The following is a 27,520-nucleotide window of genomic DNA, read 5'->3' on the forward strand; positions in this document are numbered from 1 at the left end:
TTTTCTGATGTGAGAAGCTACAGGTATGCATGGGATGATTACTGATTTACTTTCTCAAAGTATTCTTTGGAAGCAATTGGGTTTGGCTTGATTGTAGGAGAATCCAGTGTCTAGTTTTCAGGGCAGATTTCTTCATTGGGTTTCCACAAACTGAAATGGTTTTACCAAGTGGAGGGTCTCCTCTGCATTTTGGCCCACTGAGAAATCATTGATGCTCAGATACTTGACGACTTTACTGGGGTCAGTTATGAAGAGATAGATGTCTTAAAGCAACACCAGGGACTTCTAACAGTACACTGTAGTCTCAGGAAATCCGTTTAGTCAAATCTGACAAGAGTGTGATGTTCATGTTGCCCAAACTGCCATTCTTCCTTGGTGTGTTTATCCAGGCAAGATAGGTGAAGTGGGAATCTTGAAACTGCAGCAACTTCACAGTTTATATCATTAAATTCGTTGGCTTTGTCACTAACATCATCAATTTCTGTAGGACAAACAAAAGTGAAATCTGAAGGATAGAAGAATAGCGCCAATATTTCCCCTTAAAGTCATCAAGCCTTAGGTCTTGGAACTCTCTGTTTACAACTGCAATACCCTTTAAATAGGGTGTGTGCTACGTGCTGGCAAGGGCATAGTATGAGGAACTGGTGCCAAGAGCAAACTTTACTTGACCAGAACCAAATCATAACACATTTGTCAAGCATGTTCTTCAGGAAACAGCAGTTCTAAGGCTGCAGAGGCATAGATGCCCCCAAGGAATAGCACTCACATGTTGGGTAATCCAAGCCTGGAGAAACCTTCCCACTTTGGCTGCCATCTTCAATGCACACTGGTTTTGTGAGGCAGACTGGGATTTCACTGATAAATTTGGGGGAGAATTGACCTCTGAACAATTGAATACTTTAGTACATTTACATGATAATTGTTTACTCCAGTCTTAGAGGTAACATTGACACAGCAGAAACACAACTCAAGGTTACAGGGTGAAAAGAATTACCAGTGATAAAGAACAGGACAGGGTGAAAAGAATTACCATTGATAAAGAAGTGGTTGTCACCTGAAAGAAGATGATACATATGAAAATTAGAAAACAAACACAAATACAGCATGTAGCAAATGAAATACTTAAGTAGAGAATGGAGCTAGTGGTAATAGAATCAACATTCAAATTCATAGTTCAGTATTTACTAAATTAAAGCAAATCAGTAAGGCTAATTATGTTTTAGGAGAAACTAACAGAGGATAACCACATTAAGATAAGATTTAGGGAAGTTACTGAATTTCAAAGACAAGGAATAGTATATAAGATTTCTGGTCATTACGGTATGTTAAACTGATGTAGAAAATCATACTCCTATATGAAACACATGTTGATAAATTTAACAATAAACTTTCAAAAATACATGTCAATTCTTGAAAGTACGTGGAAAGGCCCTAAGAACTAGAAATAAAGAAATATTGTAAAGCCATAGTTGCAAGTGAGGGAGGCTGAAGCTGAATGGTTTTAGAACTGGACATGTGTTACTGCTGCTAAGGTTCCAAGATCTAGACTCAAATCAGAGATGAAATCTAAGCCTGTGCCTTGTAGGGAGCTTTCTACATAAAGCTTAGAACCATCAAATGTTGTCTAGTCCTTGAAATAGAGGCTAGAAAAACTACTCACAGACTGGGAGGTGCCCTAGCAATCTGAGTCATTCTAAAAATAAACATAGTAAATTCACATATGTAAAAGAGACTCATATTAGTCAAAAAACACTATGTAGATATATTTCATTTATAAATAGACACAAAACATTGTATCATGACCCAGAAAGGTAAAATATATTTCTGGAAAAATGTACCATAAAATATTAGTCAAGTAAATGCTTATTGATTAATAAACAAAAAATATTTAACATGCAAAGCATTTAATAGGAATGAAAAGGGATGCAATATAGATATAAAAGGAATATTCCATCAAGAAGCAATAAAATTAAAACTTTTATAACATTACCTGAAAACATTTAAAGCATATTTAAATATTAAATAAAGAGTGAAGGTGATCAAAAGGTACACACTTCTAATCATTAGATAAATAAGTCCTGGGGATGTAATATACAGCAAGGTGACTATATTTTACAATATTGTATTCTATATTTGAAGTTGCTAAGAGGGTAGGTCTTAAAAGTTCTTATCACAAGAAAAAAATTTTGTAGAAATAATATTTAAAGCAAAAATGGACACAGTTGTAATGAAAATTTGACTAACCTATAGTTACAGCAGGAAATATGCATATGCCTTTTTTAGTAACTAATAAATAGACAAAATGTTTTCAATGATACAGGTTTGAACAGTTCAGTTACCACGTTTTATCTAATAGATATGAGATATGTGTGAGACCTGATACATATAGTTCCTGACCATAACAAATAGAGAAGCCACATTCTTTTCAAGTACTGAGAGATTAATGTTTTCTATTATGTTAAAATGTTTCAAAGTGATATATTTTAAAAACAAAATGTTGTATATACAAAGTATAGAACAAGACAATATATATTAATAAAAATCAGACAGTGCAAACTTAGTATACATATAAACATATGTAATAAAATGTAGAAACCCAGATGAGCTGGTTGGTGGTTGTCTCTGAGAAGAGAGGTAGCAGAATGAGACCTCGGAGATGTATTAAGGTGACTTAAAGTCTGGAATGATTAGTTTATTAATAATAATTTAAAAAAGACCTAAAGCAAACATAGTAAAATTTTTTAGCATATTGTTGATCCTGGATTGCAGTTACATTGGTATTTGCTATACTGTAATTTTCTGTATGTTTGGATACATCATAATATTTAAAAGGAGTGACTATAATCTTCTAGAAGAATTGATTGGTAGATAAGAACTTGCTTTTGGGATGATATGTCTTAAGTCTTATCTTGATATATTCATATCAGCTTCATATTATGAACTCTGATAAAATGCAATGTCAAGAAGATCTTTATAAATTAGCAGCAGAGTTTTAACAAATTTCTTGGAATTTGTCTAAGAGAGTGCCTTAGAGTTACAACAGTTCAGGGGTATTTATTAAAATACTATAAAGTCTGCCTTCCCATCACTAACATTGGAACTGATCACTTTCAGTGGATTTCAATAAACCTCAAATATTACAGAGTTGTTCTAAGAATTGATGGCAGTAATGTATGCCAGGCATATAATATAAATCAACAACAAAATTATGCCATAAAGATGCAGTATCCAAGCAGAAGATAAACGTCAGTCAAAAGTATTAGGGAAAAAAAAATCAAGGTGGCTTCAGTATTTTCTTGGGAGCATTAGATACCAGTAGTCAACCAAGCAATACACAAAGAGTCCTATGGGTAAGCTATGTGACCCCAATATTTCATATCAGCTATGTTTTCATTTATGTATGAAGGCAACCTAAAAATAAACTTAAATATGCAAGGGATCCTAAAATATATCATCCGTGTGTTCTTTCTAAGTAACTTACCTGAACAAGGAAAACTTCATCAAAAAAAGAATAACTCTCTTTTGTTTAATGTTCTGTGTATTGTGTTTATTTTGCCCAAAATTGATATTGCTGTATTTGTTCTGTTTTTATTTGTGTAAATCTCATTTTCCTTTGCCTACCCTTTTATACTAAAGCTATAGATTACATTGTTTTATATCATCTTGGATACAGTACGTGATTGGAACTTATTTCTTTTACCTCTTTCAATTTAGGAGTCAATTTATTTTAGAACATGGTTTTTATCTCTCTTAACTTCTATGATACATATTTGGACTTAATTCTCTTGTATCAGTGTTTATTTATGTATGATCCTATTTTTGGTTTTCTTGCTGTGTTTTGTTTCCTTTCTGTTGATATATGATATCTCTTCCCTTTATGCCTCCTCCCAAGTCCTTCATCATATCTCAGTAACTTGAAAATATATACTGCAGCATATTTTTAGGTCTATTAGTAATTATCTCCATTAATTTAAATATTCTTATATTACAGCTTGAGAAATGAAATGGCATATATTGACCGCCCTCATATAAAAGATGAAGAATTAGCAAATGTCTATTTTTGTTCTTCTCACCATTTTGTTAGCATATAGTTAGTCTCTTTATCTTATATAGCTTTTGTTTAAATAATGATAACAATTGCATTCTTGTTTGTAGAGAGCTGTATTACATCAGTAATGTAAGCCCACACAGCAAGAAGATTTAAAAAGTAGACAATGACTTGAACAGTTATAAATATACTAATTAATAGAATATTCCATATTTAGTGCCTTTCAGACAGAAACCAACTAGTTTTGGGGACACCTGGATGTCTCAGTAGGTTATGTCTGACTCTTAGTTTTGACCCAAGTCATGATCTCACTGTTGGTGGGATTGAGACCTGTATTGGCTTCATGCTGTCTGTGGAGCCTCCTTGGGATTCATTCTCTCTCTCACTCTCTGTCTCTCCCTCCTTCTCTATTCCTCCCTGTTCTCTCTCTCTCTCTCTCTCTCTCTCTCAAAATCTAAATAAACTTAAAAAAAACTCAGAAACCAGCTATTTTATGGGCTATGAAACATTTACAAAAATGACCATACATTAGGTCGCAAAGAAAACCTTAATAAATACTTTAGAGTGGAAGGAATGCAATGATGTCTTTTGATCACAGTGTAATAAAAATTAGAAGTCCATAATAAAAAGAAAAGTCCATGACCAAAAAAGGAATAAACAGTGAAAAAATGTTTAAATATTGAAAAAGGAAATAACATTTACAAAAATAAATATATCAGACATTTAGAAAACTAAATAAATATAAATTTTTAAAAACTTCTTAAACAACTTCTAAGTAAAATACATGTAAATTATGATATCTAGAAATTAATGATAAGAGCACTATTTATCATAACATATGAGATTTCTACAAAGTTATACTTGAAGTATTTATAACTTTTGACATCTTCAATATATAAAAAATGAGTGAAAACAATGAATTAAGCATCCAATTTTAGAAGTTAAAAATGAACAAAATAAATCTTTTTTAAATTTTTTAATGTTTATTTTTGAGAGAGAGAGAGAAAGAGAGAGAATGAGTGGGGGAGTGCCAGAGAGAGAGGGAGACACAGAATATGAAGCAGGCTCCAGGCTCCAAGTTCCAAGCACTAGCACAGAGCCCAAAGCGGGGCTTGAACTCTCGAACCATGAGATCATGATCTGAGCCAAAGTTGGATGCCTAACTGACTGAACCACCCAGGTGCCCCAAGAGCAAAATAAATCTAAGGAAAGCAGTAGGAAAAAGTCAAGGATAAATGCAGAAATCAATGAATTAAAACTGAGGAAAGTAGGATAAAATATTAAGTAAAAAGAGAAGGAGATTTTTTTATTAGATAGAAAAAGGTAAGTTGATAAAATTAATGTTAATACACTAGGCACAGATCTGGTTTAAAAAAAATGGAATATGACAAATGAACAGTTCACCAGATTAATTACCTTTAGAGTTAAACAACAACCAAAAAAAAAAAAAAAAAAAAAAAAACACCACAAATGTACATATGTAGAAACTGAGTAAGGAAAAATAACTATAGATAAAGAGGACATGATAAGATTTATAAAATAAAATTTTCAATTGTATAATAATAACTGAAAATGTTAATAAAATATACAAAGATAAGGAAAAATAAAAATACCAAGATTGGTTCAAGAAAAGAAAGAAGTGACAAATATATAAATAATCATAGACAGTTGAGAACATTTTCTAAAACTATACCTTAGAAATAACAGACTGAGATGATTTTATAGGTGATTTATTTTAAATCTTCAAAGAAGAGATTACTGATAATTAATCTTTTGCAAGTATTGTGGAAGAAGAAAACCTTCTGATGTGTTTTTAAAAATCATCATAATATTGGTACTTATATTTGACCATGATAATCCAAAAAAATAAAACTAGGCCTGGTTCTAATTTCACTTGGGAATATTAATGTGAAAAATCTTAAGGTGTTATCAAATAGAACACAGTAGTATATTGGAATATACACCATTACCAAGACCCTTCATGCTATTAATGCACGTGTGGGTCAATATTAGGAAGTCTACTACTGCAATACACTCTAATAAGAGGTGAAGGCATAATTAGTTTGATAGCCATCCAAAATAGCACTTGATAATATTCAAGGTCTACTTCTAATAAAAACTCTTAGTAACCTAAGAATAGAAGAAAACTCCCTTAATAGACTAAGGAGCATCAGAAACCAGCAGGACACATATATAACAGTGGACTCCAAGAAGTAATTTCTGTAAAATCAGGAAAAAGACTAGTTGGAATCTGGTTTACTACTAAGAAACACCCTAAATCCTCTGGTAATAATTAGGGTTAGAGGAAACATCAGTATGCATGTCTAAAGAAGGAACAAGGGTTCTACAGGAGCTAGTGTCAAATGAACATTTCTGAGGTCAGTTTTTGAGAAGCAACTAGAAGAAAATTTGCCTGAACCCCTTACAAACAGTAGCAAATCTCTATAATCCAGAATGATGAAAGTTTCTGCATCACTCAGATTTTCAGCAGGTAACTCCAGATTCCTAAACCCAGCAATCACTGCCTGAAATTCCACTACCTGGAGATCTGTTGAAGTTAACAAGCATTTATGCATATACTTAGGGGGCACAGGTGTCACTAACTCCTAATCACTAACATTACAGCAATGAGTCTTTCAATAAGTTATCACATCACTGACACCTTAGAGGAAGGTGATAGTGGTAGTTCATATTTATTGAGTGCTTATCCATGTGCCAGGCACTGTTCTGATGATATATGTATCATCTCATTTAATCCTCACAATAACCATGCTACATATGGAGAAACAGAGGCTCAGTGATGAGCCTAACTCACATAGCTAGTAAATGGTGGGGCTGCGATTCAAAATCAAGCAGCTGAGTGCCCAATCTGCTACTCATGTACAATGCTGCACTGCTCTGGTCTTTAGAAGGCAGATGTTCCATGTTTGGTTTCTCACTCTCCAACTAAATTGATTCAAAAAATATACTGAAAGTCATCTACACATGGCATCTTGAATCCTCTGTAGTTGATAACCACATGAATATGACACTTTCCTTGCCCTCAGGAGACTTAATCTGTAGTAGAGGAGATAAACATGTGAATAACCATTTACACTTCAAAGGTGAATATAAGGTACTTGGCTATGGTTGTGGGTAGGTCAAGGCTCCTCAGATAACATGCAGGAATGTGGAAGCAAAGGACCTTCTTTGGAGCAGCCATGTTTTTGGAATTCTGTATTTTCCTTCTATGGACATGATATTCTCTGAAGTATATGGTGAGTTCTGAACTTTTAATCTGTTTTGAGTGCATATCAGAAAAAAGGCAAAGGGACTCGTCCCGCCGCCCCCCGGCATTTTATTATTTCTGTTGCCAAGGGAAAGACTTTGGGAGAAACTTAGTAAATAATAAATAAATATGACTAAGTAACATTCAACTTCTGACCCTCTACTCTTTCAAAGAATGAAATGAGCAATATCATCATAAAAAAGAAAGACTCCTTAATTTATTCTCTGATTTGGATAATCTAGGAGCAAACCTTGATAGTCATAGATAGGAGGGTGAGAGAAATCAGTCCTGCTAGAATCGCTCTTTCAGTTGTCAGCACATTTTAATGAAATGCCAGTCTTTTCATGCCAAATCCTGAAGGAAACCTCTGGGTACCGATTGATGAAATGATTTCACTCCCAAATGGAGTCTAAACTAAAATAAAGCCTCTCCCATTTTGCAGAGCACAGCACTCTACAAGTTCAAAAGGTAAGACATACTTTTAGTATGTATAAACTGTGGAGTACATTTGAAAATAAAATTTTTAATTATGTTTGACATCTCAGGCCCAGTGCTGTCATCCGGTAGGAAAGTAACATCTGTTTTGACATCTCTAGTGGTAGAGACTTTAAATCAGTTTTCATATTACTTATCTGCTGGCTAATCAGAATGGATGTGGCATTCCAACCAACTCATTCACGGGGAAGAAAAAAGATATGCAGAGAAGTAAGGCTGCATTCAAACAGGATGAATTTAAATGAAAAATCTAAACTCCTTTGAATATATTATATCTAAGTTTTAATTCAGTGCAAAATTTGAAAATGTTCATTTAATCCTAAAAGTACAGAGTTTTTTTTCTTATTTCTGATATATACTTTTTGTTTTGACTTGAAACTAATAGAATATTGGGTTGCTTGGGTGGCTCAGTCAGTTAATGTCTAATCTGGGCTCAGGTTATGGTCTCATGGTCCGTGAGTTTGAGCTCTGTGGTTGAGCTCTGTGCTGTCAGCTCAGAGCCTGGAGCTTGCTTTGGATTCTATGTCTACCTCTCCCTTTGCCCCTCTCCCACTCAAGCTCTGTCTCTCTCTGTCTCTCAATGAATAAACGTTAAAATTTTTTTTTAAAATCTAATAGAATATTAAAGCATATTTTATTTCTCAGACCAGTTGGTTTGATCTCAAGTTCAAGGTTTTAACTGGAGAAAGTTGATTTGCTATTTTCAATAAGAAGTACTTTTAAAATGGCTGATATAGATTTTTTTTTTTATGTTTTGTGTTTCACATTGCAAGTATTAGAAAGACATCATGTTATATTGTTTCTTTGATCATTGTATATATAGTCTTAACATCTGCTAATTCATCATGTTTTAGATTTGAAAGCATGGTGAAGGAAAACAGCTCCCTTTAGGAGTCGTTAATTCCATATCTTTCATACTTGTGGAACTTTCTTAAAGATATACTAAGATAATTTTAGGTGTCTCTTTTGAATTAAAATAAAAGAGATTTCTACTTGAATAACTCAGTATTTCCCTTATAACTGCATTGTTGGGGTAAAAATCGTGTTGCCTCAATTCTCTTTTTCTTTTTATATATGTAGGCACAAAATTCATATTTCTGCTTAAGCCCCTACCTATGAATTATAAACTGACTGGTTGGGTTACTAAAGACATAACACCAAATTATTCCAACTGGCAAACTCAGTTAAGCAATTTTGTTAGTGTAGATGCAGCTTTAGTTTAGAGAGAAGCTGGAAGAAACTTACAGATGATTTTATTAGTAAATGTGTGGGAGGATAATCCTTTAAACAGATTAATACTAAAAGGGAGTTGCATGTTCTTCAAAGAAAAAGGCAGAATTTAAACTGAGGAAATTAAAAATAATGGAAATAATTTTCACATTAAATATACATTTACTGGAAAATATATTTTTTTTTTCGACATTTTTTTATTTATTTTTGGGACAGAGAGAGACAGAGCATGAACGGGGGAGGGGCAGAGAGAGAGGGAGACACAGAACCAGAAACAGGCTCCAGGCTCTGAGCCATCAGCCCAGAGCCTGACGCGGGGCTCGAACTCACAGACCGTGAGATCGTGACCTGGCTGAAGTCGGACGCTTAACCGACTGCGCCACCCAGGCGCCCCTGGAAAATATATTTGAATGAGTAAAGATATGCCATGTTTTAAGATCTAATTTGGTAAACAACAGGCAAGAAGATAAAAAATAATTGTCAGTCACTGTTAATAAAATAAAGGTTTAATTGCTTTGCTTTGAGTATGCTTATAGGATGCAGTGGTGAACACAGTACAGACCTCCTTTTTATTAAGTATTAATAATGCTTAGATGAGCCTGCACTATTTTTTTAAAGTTTATTTATTTATTTGGAGGGAGTGAGAGTGGGAGAGTGGGAAAGGGGAAGAGAGAGAGGGAGAGGGGGAGAGAGAGCGAGAAAGAATCCCAAGCAGGTTCCATGCTGTCAGTGTAGAGCTGGACGTGGGGCTCAATCCCACGAACCATGAGATTGTGACCTGAGCTGAGATCGAGAGTCAGATACTCAACTGACTGAGCCACCCAAGCACTCGAGACTGCACAATTTTAATTTTTTAGCAGTTTTTTAAAGTTAAAAAATTTTTTTTCCATATAATTTTTAATTTAAACCCACGTTAGTTAACCTATAGGGTAATAATGACTTCAAGAGTAGAATTTAGTGATTTATCACTTAAATATAACACACAGTGCTCATCCCAACAAGTGCCCTCCTTAATGCTTATCACCCATTTAGCCCATCCTCCCACCCAATGCACCTCCAGTAACCCTCAGTTTATTCTCTGTATTTAATTAAGAGTCTCTTATTGTTTGCCTCTCTCTCTGTTTCCATCTTATTTTTCCTTCCTTTTCCCTATGTTCATCTGTTTTGTTTCTTAAATTCCACATATGAATGAAATCATTTAAAATTTGTCTTTCTCTGACTGACTTATTCCACTTAGCATAATACACTCTCGTCCCATCCACGTTGTTGCAAATGGCAAGATTTCATTCTTTTTGAATTCTGAGTAATATTCCATTGCATATATATACCATATCTTTATCCATTCATCATTCGATGGACATTTGTCCATTTGTTGTCAATAGTGCTGCTGTAAACATTGGGGTACATGTACTCCTTCAAATCAGCATTTTTGTATCCTTTGGGTAAATACCTAGTAGTGCAATTGCTGAGTCATAGGGTAATGCTAAAGTGAAGGTCAATAATGATGGTATTTTGACAAATCAGATCATAATTTCTAATAGGTTAAAATGGAGACATGGTCAAGACTTTCTTTTTAATTTATACTTATGCCATAGTTGAATGAGTTGTAAATGTAATTCCTTCCTTCTCTGTTATCACTACATCATAGAATTCCATATTGTTTCTTCAAAGTACATATTATATATTCATTATAATTGCATAAATTACTATAAATGTTTTATATCTCACTAGACCTATATTACATGCACATTCCCATAGGAAATTGTCTCCTCCAAAAATTATTTAGAATTCAAAACTATATCAAAATAATCTTATTTTTAAATTATTGGTTATTTTTCTTGTTAAATATAAAATATTTGTTGATTTAAGGAATAGAAAAACTAACATTCTGCTATATACTGTCTGGGAGTACCACAGATAAACTTTGAACCAAGAAATCCTTTTTGGTAGACATCACACAAGAGCCCTGATCTAGTAAGATATTTAATTTAGTGTGCAATCATTTTATCTTGGAAGATACACTAGGAGGTTACATTGGTGGAAGCTAGACATTTTGTGGGTCTTTTTTAAAGTGATTTTTTTTTTCGTGGCTAAGGCGATATACCTTCTTAAACAGTTTTTACCATGTTTGAGAAATGGTTCTTCCCATTTGAAAAAATTATCTTCATCTTGGAGTTCAAGTGGGACAAAAGTGAGGACCAAGAGGAAAAAAAACATCAAGAGTGAGACTTAGGAAGGAAGGAAGGTTGGAAGGAAGGAAAGAAGAAAGGTAGGTAGGAAGAAAGACTTTTCTACACTTCTTTTCTCTCCCCTTGCCATTTGAGTGGTAGGTTTTGGAGAGTAAGAGTTTTGGAGAGACAAAGGTATGATGATGCCTAACAGGATGGACATGGAAAAGGATATTTAGGCCAATTTTTGGTTTAAGCTTTGTGAGAAAAGACCCGAGTGGTGGTGTCCTCAAGATCTTGGGTAAGAAAAAAAAATTAGCTTTTCACATAGGGTAACTTGAAGACATTTGGGTATAAAATCCTAATTAGCATTTTCATGGATGGAGGCCGATGGAGAATTTGAGGATCTGGAGAAGGGATCCATTTTATGCTGTGGTATTGGCGAACAAGTGTTTTGAGGGCAAAAAGTGCTGGAGTAATGTATAGCATCTAGTATTCACAGAGACTCAATATTGCTTTTGAGGTTTACATTGGCATATTTCTCCTCAGGTGGTTGTGGAAGTAGACAGTATTCTAGTAATACTTGATTTAAATTAATTAAAATAGAAGCAAGCAAACTGTCACTCTCATGTATAGTAAAGTATAAATCCTAAGTTTTGGACACATTTTAGTCATTCACATGTCTCTTCATTAAAAAAGATACCCTATCTCTAATTTGATTTCAACATTCAATTTTATTTAGCAGGAAAATAGAGATTATGTCTCTCTTCTCAAAATTTTGGTATTTTGATCATAAAAGAGAACTAGGCTAACATTTGTAGCTTAAAAAAAAGGTCAACAGTCTAATTATGCCTTCAATGTAATTTCAAATTCTAAGTGAAGCAATTAATATTCTTTTCTATTTTTTAAGATATTTCTCTTTTAGGATACATGATTATGTACTTTGGAACAAGTGGCATTTGTAATTTTGCATTAATTTATGTCATTTTACACCATAATATGCATTTGTACTTTATCAGCTGTATTTGAAATAAATAATATCACAATAACTTAGAGTTTTCTAAGATTCTTTTCATGTACGTATTGTTTGATGTATTCTTTTCTGATTCAGTGACGTTTTGTTGTATTTGAATATGATGAGGTAGAATTAGGACTATTGCACTCTGTACAAATAATTGTTATAATTAGCAGTTAATAAATTAACTTGATCAATAAATAGGCAAAAGCAGGCTCAAACCTTCATTCTGACCCTTGAATCATGTGCTTTTCTTACTGATTGCATTTGGCAGATATATATTTTTTAATTTATAGGTATTTATTTGCTTTTTTGTCCTTTTTTTTTCAATATATGAAATTTATTGTCAAATTGGTTTCCATACAACACCCAGTGCTCATCCCAAAAGGTGCCCTCCTCAATACCCATCACCCACCTTCCCCTCCCTCCCACCCCCCATCAACCCTCAGTTTGTTCTCAGTTTTTAAGAGTCTCTTATGCTTTGGCTCTCTCCCACTCTAACGTCTATTTTTTTTTTCCTTCCCCTCCCCCATGGTTTCTGTTAAGTTTCTCAGGATCCACATAAGAGTGAAAACATATGGTATCTGTCTTTCTCTGTATGGCTTATTTCACTTAGCATCACACTCTCCAGTTCCATCCACGTTGCTACAAAGGGCCATATTTCGTTCTTTCTCATTGCCATGTAGTACTCCATTGTGTATATAAACCACAATTTCTTTATCCATTCATCAGTTGATGGACATTTAGGCTCTTTCCACAATTTGGCTATTGTCGAGAGTGCTGCTATGAACATTGGGGCACAAGTGCCCCTATGCATCAGTACTCCTGTATCCCTTGGGTAAATTCCTAGCAGTGCTATTGCTGGGTCATAGGGTAGGTCTATTTTTAATTTTCTGAGAAACCTCCACACTGTTTTCCAGAGTGGCTGCACCAGTTTGCATTCCCACCAACAGTGCAAGAGGGTTCCCGTTTCTCCACATCCTCTCCAGCATCTATAGTCTCCTGATTTGCTCATTTTGGCCACTCTGACTGGCGTGAGGTGACATCTGAGTGTGGTTTTGATTTGTATTTCCCTGATGAGGAGCGACGTTGAGCATCTTCTCATGTGCCTGTTGGCCATCCGGATGTCTTCTTTAGAGAAGTGTCTATTCATGTTTTCTGCCCATTTCTTCACTGGGTTATTTGTTTTTCAGGTGTGGAGTTTGGTGAGCTCTTTATAGATTTTGGATACTAGCCCTTTGTCCGGTATGTCATTTGCAAATATCTTTTCCCATTCTGTTGGTTGCCTTTTAGTTTTGTTGGTTGTTTCCTTTGCTGTGCAGAAGCTTTTTATCTTCATAAGGTCCCAGTAATTCATTTTTGCTTTTAATTCCCTTGCCTTTGGGGATGTGTCGAGTAAGAGATTGCTACGGCTGAGGTCAGAGAGGTTTTTCCCTGCTTTCTCCTCTAAGGTTTTGATGGTTTCCTGTCTCACATTCAGGTCCTTTATCCATTTTGAGTTTATTTTTGTGAATAGTGTGAGAAAGTGGTCTAGTTTCAACCTTCTGCATGTTGCTGTCCAGTTCTCCCAGCACCATTTGTTAAAGAGGCTGTCTTTTTTCCATTGGATGTTCTTTCCTGCTTTGTCAAAGATGAGTTGGCCATACGTTTGTGGGTCTAGTTCTGGGGTTTCTATTGTATTCCATCGGTCTATGTGTCTGTTTTTGTGCCAATACCATACTGTCTTGATGATGACAGCTTTGTAGTAGAGGCTAAAGTCTGGGATTGTGATGCCTCCTGCTTTGGTCTTCTTCTTCAAAATTCCTTTGGCTATTCGGGGCCTTTTGTGGTTCCATACGAATTTTAGGATTGCTTGTTCTAGTTTCGAGAAGAATGCTGGTGCAATTTTGATTGGGATTGCATTGAATGTGTAGATAGCTTTGGGTAGTATTGACATTTTGACAATATTTATTTTTCCAATCCATGAGCAGGGAATGTCTTTCCATTTCTTTATATCTTCTTCAGTTACCTTCATAAGCTTTCTATAGTTTTCAGCATACAGATCTTTTACATCTTTGGTTAGATTTATTCCTAGGTATTTTATGCTTCTTGGTGCAATTGTGAATGGGATCAGTTTCTTTATTTGTCTTTCTGTTGCTTCATTATTAGTGTATAAGAATGCAACTGATTTCTGTACATTGATTTTGTATCCTGCAACTTTGCTGAATTCATGTATCAGTTCTAGCAGACTTTTGATGGAGTCTATCAGATTTTCCATGTATAATATCATGTCATCTTCAAAAAGCGAAAGCTTGACTTCATCTTTGCCAATTTGGATGCCTTTGATTTCCTTTTGTTGTCTGATTGCTGATGCTAGAACTTCCAACACTATGTTAAACAACAGCAGTGAGAGTGGGCATCCCTGTCTTGTTCCTAATCTCAGGGAAAAAGCTCTCAGTTTTTCCCCATTGAGGATGATGTTAGCTGTGGGCTTTTCATAAATGGCTTTTATGATCTTTAAGTATGTTCCTTCTATCCCGATTTTCTCAAGGGTTTTTATTAAGAAAAGGTGTTGGATTTTGTCAAAGGCCTTTTCTGCATCGATTGACAGGATCATATGGTTCTTCTCTTTTTTTGTTAATGTGATGTATCACGTTGATTGATTTGCGAATGTTGAACCAGCCCTGCATCCCAGGAATGAACCCCACTTGATCATGGTGGATAATTCTTTTTATATGCCGTTGAATTCGATTTGCTAGTATCTTATTGAGAATTTTTGCATCCATATTCATCAGGGATATTGGCCGGTAGTTCTCTTTTTTTACTGGGTCTCTGTCTGGTTTAGGAATCAAGGTAATACTGGCTTCATAGAATGAGTCTGGAAGTTTTCCTTCCCTTTCTATTTCTTGGAATAGCTTGAGAAGGATAGGTATTATCTCTGCTTTAAACGTCTGGTAGAATTCCCCTGGGAAGCCATCTGGTCCTGGACTCTTATTTGTTGGGAGATTTTTGATAACCGATTCAATTTCTTCGCTGGTTATGGGTCTGTTCAAGCTTTCTATTTCCTCCTGATTGAGTTTTGGAAGAGTGTGGGTGTTCAGGAATTTGTCCATTTCTTCCAGGTTGTCCAATTTGTTGGCATATAATTTTTCATAGTATTCCCTGATAATTGTTTGTATCTCTGAGGGATTGGTTGTAATCATTCCATTTTCATTCATGATTTTATCTATTTGTGTCATCTCCCTTTTCTTTTTGAGAAGCCTGGCTAGAGGTTTGTCAATTTTGTTTATTTTTTCAAAAAACCAACTCTTGGTTTCGTTGATCTGCTCTACAGTTTTTTTAGACTCTATATTGTTCATTTCTGCTCTGATCTTTATTATTTCTCTTCTTCTGCTGGGTTTAGGCTGCCTTTGCTGTTCTGCTTCTATTTCCTTTAGGTGTGCTGTTAGATTTTGTATTTGGGATTTTTCTTGTTTCTTGAGATAGGCCTGGATTGCAATGTATTTTCCTCTCAGGACTGCCTTCGCTGCGTCCCAAAGCGTTTGGATTGTTGTATTTTCATTTTCGTTTGTTTCCATATATTTTTTAATTTTTTCTCTAATTGCCTGGTTGACCCACTCATTCTTTAGTAGGGTGTTCTTTAACCTCCATGCTTTTGGAGGTTTTCCAGACTTTTTCTTTGGTTGATTTCAAGCTTCATGGCATTGTGGTCTGAAAGTATGCATGGTATAGTTTCAATTCTTGTATACTTATGAAGGGCTGTTTTGTGACCCAGTATATGATCTATCTTGGAGAATGTTCCATGTGCACTCGAGAAGAAAGTATATTCTGTTGCTTTGGGATGCAGAGTTCTAAATATATCTGTCAAGTCCATCTGATTCAATGTGTCATTCAGGGCCCTTGTTTCTTTATTGACCATGTGTCTAGATGATCTATCCATTTCTGTAAGTGGATTGTTAAAGTCCCCTGCAATTACCACATTCTTATCAATAAGGTTGCTTATGTTTGTAATTGTTTTATATATTTGCGGGCTCCCATATTCGGCACATATACATTTATAATTGTTAGCTCTTCCTGATGGATACATCCTGTAATTATTATATAATGCCCTTCTTCATCTCTTGTTACAGCCTTTAATTTAAAGTCTAGTTTGTCTGATATAAGTATGGCTACTCCAGCTTTCTTTTGGCTTCCAGTAGCATGATAAATAGTTCTCCATCCCCTCACTCTCAATCTAAAGGTGTCCTCAGGTCTAAAATGAGTCTCTTGTAGACAGCAAATAGATGGGTCTTGTTTTTTTATCCATTCTGATACCCTATGTCTTTTGGTCGGCGCATTTAATCCATTTACATTCAGTGTTATTATAGAAAGATACGGGTTTAGAGTCATTGTGATGTCTGTATGTTTTATGCTTGTAGTGTTGTCTCTGGTACTTTGTCTCACAGGATCCCCCTTAGGATCTCTTGTAGGGCTGGTTTAGTGGTGACAAATTCCTTCAGTTTTTGTTTGTTTGGGAAGACCTTTATCTCTCCTTCTATTCTAAATGACAGACTTGCTGGATAAAGGATTCTCGGCTGCATATTTTTTTCTGTTCAATACATTGAAGATCTCGTGCCAATCCTTTCTGGCCTGCCAAGTTTCAAAAGAGAGATCAGTCATAAATCTTATAGGTCTCCCTTTATAAGTTAGGGCACGTTTATCCCTTGCTGCTTTCAGAATTTTCTCTTTATCCTTGTATTTTGCCAGTTTCACTATGATATGTCGTGCAGAAGATCGATTCAAGTTACGTCTGAAGGGAGTTCTCTGTGCCTCTTGGATTTCAATGCCTTTTTCCTTCCCCAGTTCAGGGAAGTTCTCAGCTATTATTTCTTCAAGTACACCTTCAGCACCTTTCCCTCTCTCTTCCTCCTCCTCTTCCGTGGGCCTCTCGTCTGCGCTTGGCTTTGGAGACTCTGTTCTGCTAGTTTCTGGTGGTTTTCTGGGTTAGTTAGGCAGGTGTAGGTGGAATTTAAGTGATCAGCAGGATGCGTGGTGAGCCCAGCGTCCTCCTAAGCCGCCATCTTCCAGTTCCTCCTCTTAAATTTAATTTTAACATACAGTGTTTTTCTGTTAACTTCAACTGTACAGTATAGTGATTAAAGAATTCTACACATTACTTGGTGCTCATCATGATAGGTGTACTTTTAAAGCCCTTCACTTATTTCACCCATCGCACCCACCCATCTTCCCTCTTGTAACAATCAGTTTGTTCTCCATATTTTCAGAGTCTGATTTTTTTCTTTCTCTTTTTTTCCTTTGTTCATTTGTTTTGTGTCTTAAATTTCACATATGAGTGAAATCATATAGTATTTGGCTCTAACCGACTTATTTCACTTAGCATTATACTCTATCCATGTTGTTGCAGATGACAAGATTTTATTCCTTTTTATGGCTGATTTATGATATTCCCTTGTATATATCTATCACATCTTCTTTATCCATTTATCTATTGATGGGCATTTGGGTTTCTTCCATAATTTGACTATTGTAAGTAATGCTGTAAGAAACATATACAAAGGTGCATATATTATACTTTTGAATTAGTGTTGTGGTGTTTTTTTTTTTTTTTTTTTGTATTCTTAGGGTAAATAACCAGTAGTATGATTACTGGATTGTAGGAAAGTTCTGTTTTTAATTTTTTGAGGAACCTCCATACTGTTCATCGCATTGTCTTCACCAGTTTGCGTACTATCAACAGTGCACAATGGTTCCTTTATCTCCATGTCCTCACCAACACTTGTTGTTTCTTGTGTTTTTTATTTTAGCTATTCTGTCAGATATAGGGTGAAATCTCACTGTAGTTTTGATTTGCATTTTCCTGATGGTGAATAATGTTAAGCATCTTTTCATGTGTCTATTAACTATATGTATGTCTTCTTTAGAGAGATATCTGTTCATGTCTTCTCTCCATTTTTAATTGGATTATTTGGGGTTTTTTGGTGTTCAGTCGTAAACATTCTTTATATATTTTTGATATTATCCCTTATTGGACATATCATTTACAAATATCTTCTCCCATTCAGTAGGTTGTGTTTTAGTTTTGTTGATTGTTTCCTTTGCTGTTCAGAAGCTTTTTATTTTGATGTAGTCCCAATAGTTTATTTTTGCTTTTGTTTTTCTTGCCTCAGGAGACATATCTAGAAATGTGTTACCATGGCCTATATCAGAGAGATTACTGACTATGCTCTATTCTAGGATTTTTATGGTTTCAGGTCTCACATTTAGGTCTTTAAATCATTTTAAGTTTATTTTTGTGTATAAGAAAGTTGTCCAGTTTCATTCTTTTGTAGGTATCTGTCCAGTTTTCCCAGAACCGTTTGTTGAAGAGACTTTTTCCCATGGTATATTCATTCCTCCTTTGTTGAAGATTAATCGACCATATAATCGTGGGTTTATTTCTGGGTTTTCTATTCTGTTCTGTTGATCTATGTGTCTTTTTTTGTGTCAATTCCGTACTAGTTTGATTACTACCGCTTTGTAATATATCTTGAAATGTGGGAGTATGGTACCTCCAGCCTTGTTCTTATTTTTTAAGATTGCTTTGGCTCTTTGGGGTCTTTTGTGGTTCCATACCAGTATTAGGGTTATTTTTTTTACTTCTGTGAAAAATGCTGTTGGTATTTTGCTAGGGATTTCTTTGAATCTGTAGAGTGCTTTGAGTAGTATGAACATTTTAACAATATTGGTTCTTCCAATCCATGAACATGGAGTAGCTTTCCATTTGTGTCATGTTCAATTTCTTTCTTTTTTTTTTTTTTTAATTTTTTTTTTCAACGTTTTTATTTATTTTTGGGACAGAGAGAGACAGAGCATGAATGGGGGAGGGGCAGAGAGAGAGGGAGACACAGAATTGGAAACAGGCTCCAGGCTCTGAGCCATAAGCCCAGAGTCCGACGCGGGGCCCGAACTCACGGACCGCGAGATCGTGACCTGGCTGAAGTCGGACGCTCAACCGACTGCGCCACCCAGGCGCCCCTGTCATGTTCAATTTCTTTTATCATTGTTTTATAGTTTTCAGAGTACAGGTTTTTCACCTCCTTGGTTAAGTTATTCATAGGTATTTTATTATTTTGGTGCAATTGTAAATGGTACTGTTTTCCTAATTTCTCTTTCTGCTGCTTCATTATTGGTGTATAGAAATGCAACAGATTTCTGTACATTGATTTTTGTATCCTGCGAACTTACTGAATTAATTTATCAGTTCTAGTAGTTTTTTCATGGAGTCTTTCTGGTTTTCTGTATGTGTAGTCAGGTCATGTGCAGATGGTGAAAGTTTTACTTCTTCCTTACCAATTTGAATGCCTGATTTTTTTTCTTAGTCTGATTGCTGTGGCTATGACTTCCAGTATTATGTTGAATAAAAGTGTTGAGAGTGGACATCCTTGTCTTGTTCCTGGTCTTAAGGGAAAAGCTCTCTGTTTTTTACCATAGGTATGATGTTATCTGTGGGTTTTTCATAGCTGGCCTTTATTATGTTGAGGCATGTTCCCTCTCAACCTACTTTTTTGAAGGTTTTTATCGTGAATGGGTGTTGTACTTTGTGAAACACTTTTTCTGCATCTATTGAGAAGATCATGTGGTTTTGATCCTTTGTCTTGTTGATGTGATGTGTGATGTTGATTGATTTGTGAATATTGAACCATTCTTGCATCCCAGGATAACTCCCGCTTGATCCTGGAGAATGATTTTTTTAATGTATTAATGGATTCAGTTTGTTAGTATTTTGTTGAGGATTTTTGCATCTATGTTCATCAGATATGTTGGCCTGTAGTTCTCTTTTTTTGTAATGTGTTTATCTGGTTTAAGTATCAGGGTAGTGCTGGCCTCACAGGATGAATTTGAAAGTTTTCCTTCCTCTTCTATTTTTTTGGAATAGTTTAAGAAGAATAGGTATTAACTCTTAAGTGTTTGGTAGAATTCACCTGTGAAGCTGTCTGGTCCTGGACTTTTGTTTGTTGGGAGTTGTTTTGTTTTTGCTTTTAAACTGATTTATTTATTTATTTATTGATTACTTATTCAACTTCATTGCTGGTAATTGGTTTGATAAAATTTTCTATTTCTTCCTGATCTAGTCTTGGGAAGTTATAGGTTTCTAGGAATTTATCCATTGTTTTCTAGGTTGTCCAATTTGTTGTATACAATTTTTCATAATATTTGTCTGTAATCCTTTATATTTTTGTATTGTCTGTTGTTTTTGCATCCTCTTTTCTTTGTGATTTTTTTTCAGTACTCTCTCTCTCTCTCTCTTTTTAAGTGGCTAAAGGTTTATCAATTTTGCTGGTCTTTTCAAAGAATCAGCTCCTAGTTTAATTGATCTGTTGTGTGCATGTTTTTTGTTTAGTTTCTATTTTGTTGTTTTTTTTCTGCTCTAATCTTTATTATTTCTTTCCATCTACTCTTTTTGTGTTTTGTTCTTCTTTTTCTAACTCCTTTAGGTATAAGGTTATGTTGTTTATTTGAAATTTTTCTTGATTTATGAGGTAGACCTGTATTGCTATAAATTTCCCCTTAGAATAGCTTTTGCTGTATCTCAAAGATTTTGGATCATTGTGTTTTCATTTTCATTTGTCTCCATGTAACTTTTTATTTCTTCTTTGATTTCATGGTTGACACATTAATTGTTTAGTAGCTTGTTTTTTAACTTCCATGTATTTGTGTTCCTTCCAGATTTTTTTCTTACTGATTTCTAGTTTCATAGCATTCTGGTCAGAAAAGATGCAAAATTCAGTCTTTTTGAATGTATTGAGACTTGTTTTTCAGGGTGACATGTAGTCTGTTTTGGAGAATGTTCCATGTGCACTTGAAAAGAGTGTTTATTCCACTATTGTAGGATAGAATGTTGTGAATATATCTGTCATATCCATCTTATCGAATGTATCATTCAAAGCCACTGTTTCCTTGTTGATTTTCTGTTTGGGTAATCTATCAGTTGATGTAAGTGGGGTGCTAAAGTCCCCTACTGTTATTTTATTGCTATATATTACTTTCTTTATGTTAGTTATCAGCTGCTTTATGTATTTGGTGCTATCATGTTGGGTGCATAAATATTCACAATTGTTATATCTTGTTGGATTTTTCTCTGAATGATTATATAGTGTTCTTCTCTTTCTCTGGTTACAGTCTTTCTCTGTGTTTATTTTTTTAGGTTTATTTATTTATTTTGAGAGACAGAGAGAGCAAGGGAGGAACAGAGAGAGAGGGAGAGACAGAGGATTCCAAGCAGGCTCCAAGCTGTCAACACAGAGCCCGATGTGGGGCTTGAACTCACACACCGTTAGGTGAAGCCAACAGTCAGACGTTTAACTGACTGAGCCACCCAGGCTCTTTCACTCTTTTGTTTTAATGTCTGTTGTGTTCAGTATAATTATTGCTACCTTGGCTTTCTTTTTACTTTCATTTTCATGATAAATGCTTTTCTATCCCTTTACTTTCCATTTGCATGTATCTTTATGTTTGATATGAGTCTGTTGTACACAGCATATGATGGGTTTTGTTTTTTTATCTATTCCTTCTCCCTATGTCTTTTGATTGGAGTGTTTAGTTCATTTTACATTCTAAATAATTATGGATAGGTATGTACTTATTGCCATTTTGTTACTTGTTTTATGGTTGTTTTAGTAGTTTTCCGCTATTCCTTTTCTCTGTTGCTGTCTTCTCTTACAATTTGCTGAATTTCTTTAGTGATCCTAGAACTTGGTTGGATTTCTTTATTTTTTGCATATCTATTACTGTTTTTTGTTTGTTATTTGTTTGTTTAAGTAAGCTCTATGCCCAACGTGGGTCTTGAACTCATGATCCTTAGATCCAAAATCCCATGCTCTGACTGAGCCAGCCAGGTGACCCTATTACTGGTTTTTGATTTGTGGTTACTATTAGGTTTGTCTATCAAGCTTCTGCATATAGCAGTCTATGTTAAGTTGATGGTTGCTTAAGTTTAAACCTGTTCTTTATCCCCTGCTTCATTTTAGGTATATAGTGTTATGCTTTACATCATACTATTTTTGAATCTCTTCATGGATTTTTATAGTTATATTTAGTATCACTGCTTTTGTGTTTCCTATTTTGCTTATTCCTACTTATGGTCTTTCTATTCCACTCAAAGTACTCTTTAACATTTCTTATAAGGCTGGTTTAGTGTTGATGAATTCTTTTAACCTTTGTCTGGGAAACTCTTTATCTGTCCTTCTATTTTGAATGATGACCTTACTGGGTAGAGTCTTCTTGGTTGCAGGTTTTTTTTTTTCCTTTCTGCCCCTTGAATATATTATGCCATTCCTTCTGGCCTGCATAATTTCTGCTGAAAATCAGCTAAAAGCCTTATAGGATTTCCCTTGTATGTAACTGTTGTATTTTCTCTTGCTACTTTTAAGATTCTTTTTTTATCCTTACGTTTTTGCCATTTTAATACTATGTGCCATGGTGTGGACCCCCTTGGGTTGATTTTGTTGGGGGCTCTCTCTGCCCCCTGGATATGTATTTCTGTTTCCTTCCCTAGATTTGGGAAATTTTCAGCTCTTATTTCTTTAAATAAATTTTCTTCCTTCTTTTTAATGTTTTATCCTTGTAGAGTCGCTATAATGTGAATGTTATTACATTTGGTGGTGTCACTGAGTTCCCTTACTCTTCATTTTTTATTATTCTTTTTTCTTTCTCCTGTTGACCTTGATTGCTTTCCATTACTCTGTCCTCTATGTTGCTGATCTGTTCTTCTGCTTCCCCTGGTCTACTGTATATTTCCTGTAGTGTATATTTAATTTCATTCAGTGAATTCTTTATCTCTGATTGGATCTGTTTTGTATTTTCTATCATATTATTGAGACTCCACTTTCTTTTCAAGTCCAGTGAGTATTTTTATGACTATTAATTTTAATTCTCTACCTGGCATATTGTTTATCTCCATTTCAGTTTCCTTTCTTGCTGTGATTTTGTCTTCTTCTTTCATTTGGGACATATTCATCTGTGAACTCATTTTGTCCAACTCCATATGCCTGTTTCTTTGTGTTAGGATGCCATCTATGTTTCTTGCTCTTGAAAGTAGTGGTTTTATGCAGAAAAGTAGAGTGGTTTTATGTACTGCCCTGTAGTGCAATGTCCCCTGGTCACCAGAACGTGGTGCTTCAGAGGTATCTCCTATGTGTGTTGCTTGTGGCCTGCTGTTGTGGCTGTTTGCTTTCAGTCCAGTCATCTGCAATGGCTCTTTTTGCCTATTGCATGTGGGGTCAGTCTGAGGCTGCTTTGGGCTTGAGTTTAGTCATATCAGGCATTTGCCAGAGCTGCAGTAATACTGCAGGTAACTCAAGGGTACTTTCCCAGTGATGTCCTCTGAGAAACTATCATTGGTGGTTGGGGCCACAGTCTGACTGGTGTATGTGGTTACCTTCTTCTCTTCCTGGGGCAGGAGTCACTTTGGAGTGGTAATGGCCCCTATCAGGGCTGCTTGCCCTCTTCCAGGCTCGTGTTGCTACTTTGGGTGGCCTCCTGCCAAGGTCATGTTGGAAGGGGCATTTCTGCAGGAATAAGGAGGGGCTGTGTGAATGGTGGACAACAAGGTCCGTACCATTCTGCTGGTGGAGGGAACCTGCCACTGTCCTGGAAAACCCCTGCCAAGATGGAGGGTTTGGTCTGTAGAAGATTATGGGGTTGAAGGGTCCCTGCCAAAGATCCCAAAGATCCTAGCCCCTCCAGCACACACTTTCACATTAGTAAATAAATCACCTTCCAGGATACCCTAGATGTTTTTCCATCTGCTGCTTCTCTGCTCTATCTCAGCAAGGCTGTTTGTTGTGCTTTCCTTTTTGGGGCAGGGACTCAGTTTCCCATTGCCCTCTGGCTCTCCCAGAGCCCAGCTACTTATTGGAAAAGTTCCAGGTGTTCTTTCCATAATTTGACTATTGTTGATAACACTGCTATAAACATTGGGATGCATATGCCCCTTCAAATCAGCATTTCTGTATCCCTTGGATAAATACCTAGTAGCACAATTGCTGGGTTGTAGGGTAGCTCTATTTTTAATTTTTTGAGGAACCTCCATACTGTTCTCCAGAGTGGCAGCACTGGTTTCCATTTCCACCAACTAACTGATGAATGGATACAGAAGATGTGAGATACACACACACACACACACACACACACACACACACACACACTAGAATATTACTCAGCAATAAAAAAGTATGAAATATTGCCATTTCCAACAACATGGATGAAACTAGAGTGTATTATGTTAAGTGAAATAAGTCAGTCACAGAAAAGACAAATATGATTTCACTCATGTGGAATTTAAGAAACACAATAGATAAACATAGGAGAAGGCATGGAAAATTAATATGGAAACAGAGAGGGAGGCAAACCATAAGAGACTTTTAAATACAGAGAACAAACTGAGGGTTTCTGGAGGGGTGTTGGGTGGGAGGATGGGCTAAATGGGTGACAGGCATTAAGGAGAGCACTTGTTTGGATGAACATATGGAAGTGATGAATCACTGGTATCTCTTCCTCAAACCAATACTACACTGTATGCTAACTAACTTGAATTTAAGTAAAAACAATGAATAAGGGGGGAAAAGAACAACAACAAAATAAAAAATAAAAGTTCCAGGTTTTAAGACCCACAGATTGTAAGAACTCACAAAGTTCGACCCCTCTGGTTTTCCAAGCAGAATGTTATGGGGTTTCATCTTCCCAGTGTGAGTCCCTTGTGCCTGGGGTGTCTTGTGTGGGACTTGATCCTATCTTCTCTCCATGCCTGCTGCAGTGTCCCTTCCTCCAGTGGTCAGAGGGCAGTTTGACCTCCCCTGGATCTCCACTCTTCCTCCCCTGTTCAACGTAGCCTCTTTACATTTAGCTGTGTGGAATCTGTTCTATCAGTATTCAGTATTCAGTATTCAGTATATCAGTAAATAAATCAGTATTCTGGTTTATTTATTCTGATATGCATGTTGTTTTAGGTGTCACTTGGGGAGGAGGTGAGTCTAGGAGCCTCGTACTCTGCCATCTTCCCTAGAAGTCATGATAAGTGTACTCTTAATCTCCTTTACCTCTTTCACCCACCCCTCAACCCACCTCCCCTCTGGCAATCATGTTTGTTCTCAGTATTTGCCAGATAATTTTTAAATCTCCACTTTAGGCTATGCATGTTATATCTTTTCACTTTCTTATTATATTTTATAAATGTTAAATTGTAGCAAGATATTTTCTTCTGAGTTAGTAGATTTACATTTTCCTCAAAATTTTCTTTCAGTATTTTAAAAATTGAATTCGTTATTGGTATCAGTTTGTGTTTTAAAGGATAATTTACTTTTAAACTTCAAATCACTCTTTTCTGTGGAAACTATGACGTAAAAATCGCATCTGCGTTCATAGGTGCACCCTGATATAAATTAATGATTGAATAAAATTTTAAAAGGGGAAGGAATAGAGACATCTCTGTGTGGAATTCCAAATAATTGTGTAGGTACTCCACCCTCAAGTAGGTGTCACATGACCACCCACGGCTTAAATATGAGCTGTAGATAATAACTTTCTTCCAAAGTGAAAATAAGGAAAAAGAGTAACTTTATAGAACAGAAACTTGACAATCCACTATCTCAGCCCGAGGTTAAGGTTAAAAATCAACAATGATAAGTCATGTTGATAGTATGTACCCTTGCTTTAATGTAGTGAGAATGGCATTTTACTTCTGCAGTCTTCTGTAAAACCCATAATCTAAATCTAATCATAAGAAAAAGATCAGAGCGATTTCAATTGAAGGAAATTCTAAAAATTACCTGACCAATACTTTTCAAAACTGTCAAGTTCATCAAAAACAAGGAAAGCCAGAGAAAGTGTCACAGCCAAGAGCAACCTAAGGAGAGATGACAGCAAAATATTGTGTGGTATCCTGGAATAGAAAAAGAACATTAGGTGAAAACTAGGGAAATATTAATTAAAAGATACTTCTTACTTAGTTAATTGACAAAATGCATTGGCTAGGCAATCTCTCCTATTGGTATATCACAATTTATTCCTATTTATAATAAAAGTATGTAAAAATTTATTCCTATTGTAATGCTTTCTGAATCATTCAATTTAATTCAGTGCCATGCTAGAACAAAGAAACTGATACCATGCTCAGATCAAAGACAATTTGCAACAAATGCCAGTACATTTTTCTTTTTTTTAAATTACACATACCAAACAAAATCAATTAAAATACCATTTGGTATACTGCAACAAGAAAAGGACAAACTATCTGAAGACTTTATAGTGGGAAAAAGCAAAGGTAGAACATTTTTAAATTAAAGATGGAAATATGTATATTTATAACAATATCAGACATCATACCTAGAATATAAGTTACTTGGGATTCTGTGTGTGACATCTGTCTTGGAAACAATCTATATGAAGATATGTCAAAAAAGATTATGTCTTTATGTAATCAAGTGCAGTTTTGAAAATTACATCTGTCATGATTGAAGAGAGACCATTAGGTGATTACTACAATATAGGAAAATAGTTAGCAAATGTGTTATAGTTCTAACATTGCTGAGATTTCCAAGTTTATTAGAAATTTGATTGAATTTAGTCATGACCATAGGATAAATGAAAATGTATATATCTTCCATTTTGTATCACTACTGGTATCATCTTAAGAAGAATAGCACCTTCTGGAGGAACCTTATGATTGAAGCATAATTATTTTTATTCTTTGTAGACTGTAGTGCATACATTAGCAGGCATATTCTCTGGTGAATGGCAACATAATGTAGAGAAAGAGGACTTTGGAGAACCATATGGAAGTTCTTTGTTTCCATAGCAACTTGAGCATACGTTGAAAGGTTCTGTGTATATGACTGTTCTCTATCTATAGTATAATGGACTTAGTACAGGACTGTATCTTGTTTTTCTTTCTCCATTGCCTATAGTTATTAAAGTAAAGCATTCTGATCTTAAGTGATGTTAGAGTCAGATGAATGGACCCCAACATAACATATAAATATAATCCCAACTCTGTTACTTAACAGCAGTATGGTAGAGTTGATTCGATCATAAGTTTGTAATAGTTTGATCTAGAGTAGATACTAAATAAATATTTGTCTCCCTCCAACGTAATTGAGGTTGTGGATATTTTTCAATATTATTTCCAGTATTGTTTTTATTTCCGTTATCTTAAAAAATGTTTGTTTCTATTACCATTATTAGAATCAAACCCTAATTTGAAATAAATACCTCCTTGTATTATAAATAAATACCTACTCCTTGTAGGACAACCAATGGACCATTTTTTTAATGGTTGGTGA

General features: G+C 35.3%; 1 long non-coding RNA gene and 1 pseudogene across 3 annotated transcripts in view; one reads left to right on the forward strand and one right to left on the reverse strand.

Moving 5' to 3' along the window:
• Positions 1-27,520, forward strand: part of LOC123606727 — a 157,860-nt gene that overhangs the window by 124,835 nt on the left and 5,505 nt on the right. The window lies entirely within an intron of this gene.
• Positions 39-1,259, reverse strand: LOC123606725 (annotated as a pseudogene).

The sequence above is a fragment of the Leopardus geoffroyi genome, chromosome A2, assembly GCF_018350155.1.
Source record: "Leopardus geoffroyi isolate Oge1 chromosome A2, O.geoffroyi_Oge1_pat1.0, whole genome shotgun sequence".
NCBI classification, from domain to species: domain Eukaryota; kingdom Metazoa; phylum Chordata; class Mammalia; order Carnivora; family Felidae; genus Leopardus; species Leopardus geoffroyi.